The sequence below is a fragment of the Molossus molossus genome, unplaced genomic scaffold, assembly GCF_014108415.1.
Source record: "Molossus molossus isolate mMolMol1 unplaced genomic scaffold, mMolMol1.p scaffold_m16_p_19, whole genome shotgun sequence".
Classification (NCBI taxonomy): domain Eukaryota; kingdom Metazoa; phylum Chordata; class Mammalia; order Chiroptera; family Molossidae; genus Molossus; species Molossus molossus.
In genome coordinates this window covers 26,514,577-26,521,280 of record NW_023425354.1, presented here as the reverse complement: position 1 = coordinate 26,521,280, position 6,704 = coordinate 26,514,577, and the positions used below count along the sequence as shown (strand labels likewise).

General features: G+C 35.8%; 1 pseudogene; it reads left to right on the top strand.

Moving 5' to 3' along the window:
* The first annotated feature begins 3,191 nt into the window (after positions 1-3,191).
* On the top strand, positions 3,192-4,191 carry LOC118634094 (annotated as a pseudogene).
* The last annotated feature ends 2,513 nt before the right edge of the window (positions 4,192-6,704 follow it).

Below are 6,704 nucleotides of genomic sequence, written 5' to 3'. Positions count from 1 at the left end.
TTCTAGTAAACAAAAGGTGGCTGTTTTCTAAGTGCTCCTGGTGATAGGGACCTGTAGCTGTACTAAAAAGCATACCACTGTAGAAGAGCTACAGTCATCGACGTTAGAACCATGTTTTTGCATGGAATACCAAAAAGGGTGGGAGAAAATGTCTTCCACACTTCCCTAAAATGGCCTTGGGTAGAACTGTCTATAAATGTCAAAAGATAACTTTCAAAGATATTAATGTCAAAGGTAACTTTGTTTAAACAAATACAGTAAAACCTCGATATAATGAACTAATTTGGATAAGGTAGTGTCCATTTAAGCTAAAAGTCCGTTATATAATAAAGTAGGTTTTCTGAACGTGTATGTTAAAAATGGACAAATTAGTTTACCTGTTTTTACTTATGTAGATATGTTTATGTAGTTAAAATCATGTATGTATGAAACTTTTAATTTCACAGAAAAGTGTTCTGTATGTATTACTGTAATTTTAAATTTATACTGAATAGGTCTAGTAAATGCATGCATTCACTAGTCATCATGAGTAAACAAATGCACACAGCTGGGGTGTGGCTTCATGCATGTGGGAAGTGTTAAAACTGCTGCAGAAAGTCACACCAGGCAACAATAGAACCTATTAACCCCGCTCACAATTTGGTGTGATCACATGCTAACCATTTGCCCAACATTGTTTTCAATGACTCTGGTATTTAAATATGTGCATTATATCTCTCCTGTTCTATCTGGAGATAAATGCAAAAATGTCCTCGGGTGAGGACTGAAAAAAAAAAAAATTAAATATGTGGATTATAGTTGTAGATATATATTTATTTATGTTGGCAAAATTACTATGTTTTTCCAACATAAGGCCTATAAGCTAAAATTTGTTAAACATAACAGTGAATTAATAACAAAAAAAATAATACTCTGTTAATTTAATTGTAAGCAAATTTTGGTTAAAAGCATTTTAAAATTAACAGGGTGTTGACAGCCACTGTGGCTCAGTGGACTGAACATTTCCCAGTGGACTGAGAGAGGTCCCGGTTTGATTCCCAGCTGGGCACATGCCTGGGTTTCTGGCTCAATCCCTGGTGTGGGGCATGCAGGAGGAAGCCAATCGATGTTTCTATCTCTCTCTCTCTAAAAAAAAATCAATTAAAAAAACATATTTTAAAAAAATAATAAAATTAACAGGGTGTTAATTTTCACATATGACATACAGACTGAAATTTTTTTTTTTTTTAAATCCTCACCCGAGAATATTTTTCCATTTTTTGTTCAGATGGAGTGGGAGGGGGAGAGAGAGAGAGAAACATCGACATGAAAGGAAGACATCGAGTGGCTACCACCTGCAGGAACAACCAGGGCTGGGGACAAATTGCAACTGAGGTACATGCTCTCAGCGGGAACCGAACCCAGGTCTCTCTGGACCGCAGGCAGACACTCTAACCGCTGAGCCAAACTGGCCAGGGCCAGACTGAAAATTTTGACTGATAAATACAAAGTTCATTAAATAGAGGTCGGCAAATCGAGGGTTTACCGTACAGAGGTTCAGATACATTATATATGGTACACACATATGACTAAAATTAATCTATGAGCAGATATTCAAATTTATTTAAGTAAAGTTTAAAAGCTTGATTTAAGATGTTTCCAAATAGAAAAAGAATATCAGTTGAAAAACTGGTGAAATCTGAGTCAAATCTGGAGTTAAGCTGATAGTATATATACCAATGTTGGTTTCTTAGTTTATGTAAGACCAATAATAAGGGAAACTGCAGAAGGGAGATACAGGTATTCTCTTTGAAAATTTTCTATAAATCTTAAATGATTCCAAAATTAAAATTTTTAAATAAAAAAAGATAACTTATAACACAAACTGAGTAATAATTACTTTAGTTAAAAGATTTTCTTTGAATTAATAAAGCAGGTACCTGACCAGGTACCTCATTTGGTAAGAGCATCGTCCTGAAACACCAAGGTCAGAGCACACACAAGAATCAACCAATGAGTACATAAATAAACAGAAAAACAAATTGATGTCCCCCTCTCTCTAACATCAACCAATCAATCAATCAATCAATCAAAAAGTTTTTAAAAAAGCAGGATGCTTTATCAGTTTATTGTTCTCAAAAGTGAGATTTTAATAAACTAATTTTGTTTAAACTTTGATGTTTTAAACATTCTCAGATTTACTTGGTAAAGACTATTAATTAGTAAATGGGCTGGGTTTTTTTTTTTTTTCAGTAGGATCCATGTACAAACATGTGTAGATTTGTTTCATAGCTTAAATACTAAATTGGGTAATGCTAAGGTAACCTGGCTGACTTCTGACATTAACTGGCATGGCTAACTATAGCTCATAACGCTATGTGAACATGGAATAACCTTTCTTTTCTTTTTTTTTTTTTTTTTTATCCTCACCCGAGGACATTTTTCCATTTTTTGTTCAGGTAGAGTGGGAGGGAGAGAGAGGAACAGAGAGAGAGAGAAACATCGATGTGAAGGGACACATCGAGTGGTTGCCACCCGCACAACCGACCAGGGCCGGGGACAAACTGCAGCCAAGGTACATGCCCTTAGCGAGAACCAAACCCGGGTCTCTCAGGACCACAGGCCGACACTCTAACCGCTGAGCCAAACCGGCCAGGGCTGGAATAACCTTTCTTAAAACAGTTCACCACTATTTTCCTAAGTGTGAAGTGTGGGTATTTTTTAATCCAGCCATCAAAGAAGATAACGACATTAGAAGATAACGCCATACATATAAAAAGATGTTATGCAAGGGCATTCATTATACATTATTTATTACGTACTTATTTATTTATTTTTGGGAAAAATAACAGTGCTTTCTTTTTAGAATAACAGGTATCCCTTTGTTAATTAAAATATCTTTGTTTTCATTTTTTTTTATAAAAGTAACATTTTCATTTTGTCTTTCATGACAAAGTAAAACCAATGTAATTGTCTTTTTCTTCCAAATCCTTAATGAGATTAGTACTATCTAATACTATTTATTGAAACAAAAAACTTGAAACATAAAAAATGGTACACAGGTTGCAGTTTGTCCCCGGCCCTGGTTGGGTCGTGTGGGTGGCAACCACTCGATGTGTCGCTTTCACGTCGATGTTTCTCTCTCTCTCTCCCTCTCACTCTATCTGAACAAAATATCGAAAAATGTCCTCGGGTGAGGATGAAAAAAAAAAATGGTACACAGCGGTCAGCTGGATGCTGAGCTGGAGGAGAAGAGGGAAGTCTTACTTTAGCTGTCCAGAGTGACAGCTCAAAACAAGGATCTGAAGCTTGAAGTCACCAACCTGCTTCAGAAACATAAACAGGAAGTAGAGATCCTCCAAAATAAAGACACAATTTCCGAATCTCCAGACAGGCAAGCTGAACCAAGCTACTCACCCAGCCCTATTCCAAGAGGCCACTCAGAGCTCTGTGAACCAAAAAACCAAGAAAAAAAGAAACTGTCCCAGCTATTAAGTGAGTTGCAAGTATCATATGCAGATACCACATTGGAACTAGAAAACACCAGAGACATGCGTATTCTGCAGTGCAAAATCAACGTGTCATCAGGAGGAACTGGAGGCAATGATGACAAAAGCCAATAATAAAAATAAAGATCACAAAGAAAAACTGGAAAGGTTGAATAAACTCCTAGACCTCAAGAACAATCTTATCAAGCAGCTGGAAGGTGAATTTAACCTCACTGACCCCATGGGGAAACCCAATGGATCTGTTCAGATACAACTGGATTGGAAATCTTGCTATATACCTCCAGAGAACTTCCTGAAACCAGAGGCTCAGATTAAGAATGATCTCATCTGACGAGGAAAAGGCTTCCTTTCCTTTCCAAGTGGTATCTGCTGAGATTCCCGCTGAAGCCGAGCTAAGAGAAAACCTCCTCATGTGGGAGAAAGAAAGGAAAGGGAACACCAGGTTGCAAGCTACTCAAGAAGAAAACATGGCAAAAGATCAGGCATCCAAAGAAAGAACAGAATGGAGTATCTTAGTCGTAAAATCTTAAGTGGAAATACACTACAAGTGAACTACACTGAATGGAAGTTCTCCATAGATGATGATTTAAAAGATCAGCAAAAGGAAGAGGAAATTACATCATCCCCTTCAGCATTGATACAAAATGAAGCCCTCCATCCCATAAATGGTATTGTCTTTTTAAAATATGATTTTCCTATTTAATCACTGAATTATTTTATCAAGACCAAAAAATGGTACACATGGACAATGCCATCTAAATTATGATATAGATCCATAGGAAATGACACAGAAATACATCCACATGAAAAGAAAAAAAAAAAGACTAAACAACACATGGGCATGGGATCATGCACTCTCATAATGTAAGACCATGTATACATGTATGCAGATATACTCTCAAATTGAGAAAAACCTCCGAATAGGGAGGGGTAAGGGTAGAGGAGGTACTTTTATTTTTTCTGTAATCTTTAAATAGCTTTAAATAAGCAAGTATAATTTTTTAGAAAAATAAAAAAGCTATTCCTTTTTTAATGACATATAGAAGCAATTTGTCTCATACTCTATCAAATAAGACATTAAGGACAAATACCAGAGTACGTAATTTTTTAGAAAGTGATTCCTTATTCACAAAAAAATTGACAAAATATTTGTTATTAAACTTACTGTAAACTATAATTCTAGAAAGCTAAGAAATAGTTATAAAAACAGACGTTAGCCAGACTATAGGTTGTCAATGTTAACTACATTAACTATATAGATATGTAGTTAACTTACAGATATGAAACAACCATCACTGTATTATTTTGTTTAGCTCCAAAGGACAAACTATAGCTATAAATCAAGTTATTTCATATGGATTCAATATATAATTATGTATGCTGCTATAGTGTTTGTACTTTGCTGAGAAGATCAGTCAATAGGGTTGTTTGTTTGTTTGTTTGTTTGTTTGTTTGTTTGTTTGTTTTTTGCACAACACACATCCTTGGCAAGGGCCAAGGATCTTTCCCTATCAATGAACTGGAGAGCTGCAAGAAAACTTACAATGCATTCTATATTCTCTATCATATGAGAGAAAAAGAAAAAGAAGCTCAGGAAAGTTAAGTGGCTCCTCTAAGGTCAACAGCTAGGTCAGTGGCAGATCTGGGCCTACCACCCAGATTCTGGTCATGAGAAGACTCAAAATTAATTATTCCCAGTTACTTATTAGAATGGCTTACATTAAAATACTGACAATATCAAGTGCTGACAACCAAAACTTTCATGTTTTTGGTGAGGATGCAAAAGAACACACTCACTCCAGAAAACAGTTTGGTGGTTTCTTATAAAGTTAAACATACACACCATATGACCCAGCAATTCCACTCCTAGGTATTTACTTCAGAGAAATGAAAACTTATATTTACCCCAAACCCTGCTCATAAATGTTTATAGAGTGTCTCTGTTCATAATCACCAGAATCTGGAAACAATCCAAATGTCCTCCAAAAGGTGAATGGATTAGCAATCTGTGGTACAGCCACATGATGGAATATTACTTGGCAGTAAAAAGGAGCAAGCTGCTGATACAGACACAAACTTGGATGAATCTCAAAGGCATTGTGATGAGTAAAAGAAGCTAGTCTCAAAAGGTTACATACTTTATGATGCCATTTATATAAGTCTCCAAAAGAAAAAACTATAGTGACTAAACAATAGTTGCCTGGGGTGGCGGGGAGGGGAGAATATGATCGCAAGGGGATTGCAGGAGGGAATGTTTTGGGTGATGGAACTGTTCTGCATCCTGATTGTGATGGTGGTTACATGAATCTACACATGTACTGCTATTTAGAGAACTGTACGCACACCAAAATGTCAATTTTACTGGACGTTAATTAAAAAATGAAAACAGATGACACTCAAGTCTGATTTCTGAAAATATTTATAATTTTAAATTTTTTTTAATAAAATTTCCAATTGGCAAAATAAAATTATTTGATGGGTCTTTTCTTACAAACTCTCATGCCAAGAAAAGTACACATTCAGCTTGGCAAATTACATAACCTCACTTTATTTCAATGTCCCTGTTGGTAAAATGGAAATAATAATATATACCTCAAAGGGTTATATGAGGACTAAATGGCAAAGGTTTGTTCAATAAATATATAAAATATAGACATATATGCAGAATATATAACTTTGGGTATAGAAATGAAAGACAACTCCAACCAAGTAACTTTAAAATCTTGTGCTTCTGGAGACCAGGTCCTAAGTTCTTGATAAGGATGTCCTGCTTGAACTATCGTCCAAGCCCAGAGTCTGATTGTCACACAGAAGTTCACTACTGAGTTACTGCTGTATTTTTATTCTGTAACCACTGTATAAATTATTCTTTTTTTAAAATAGATTTTTATTGATTTTTCTAGAGAAAGAGGAAGGGAAAGAGAGACAGAATCATCAATGTGAGAGAGAGACATCAATCAAGCCCAAAACCTGGGCATGTGCCCTGGCCAGGAATTAAACTGGGACCTCTCAGTCCATGAGACAATGCTCAATCCACTGAGCCTCACCGGCTGGGTGTAAATTATTCTTTGAACCAGGCTCTGTGATAAAAGAGGTTATGCTATAGTTTTTTAAATCTCTATATATCTACTAATCCTCTCAGTTTGGCCTAACTTAATGAATAAACAGGTAGACTGTGTGTGTGCAAGTATATATTAAGCAATAGTAGGTATACTA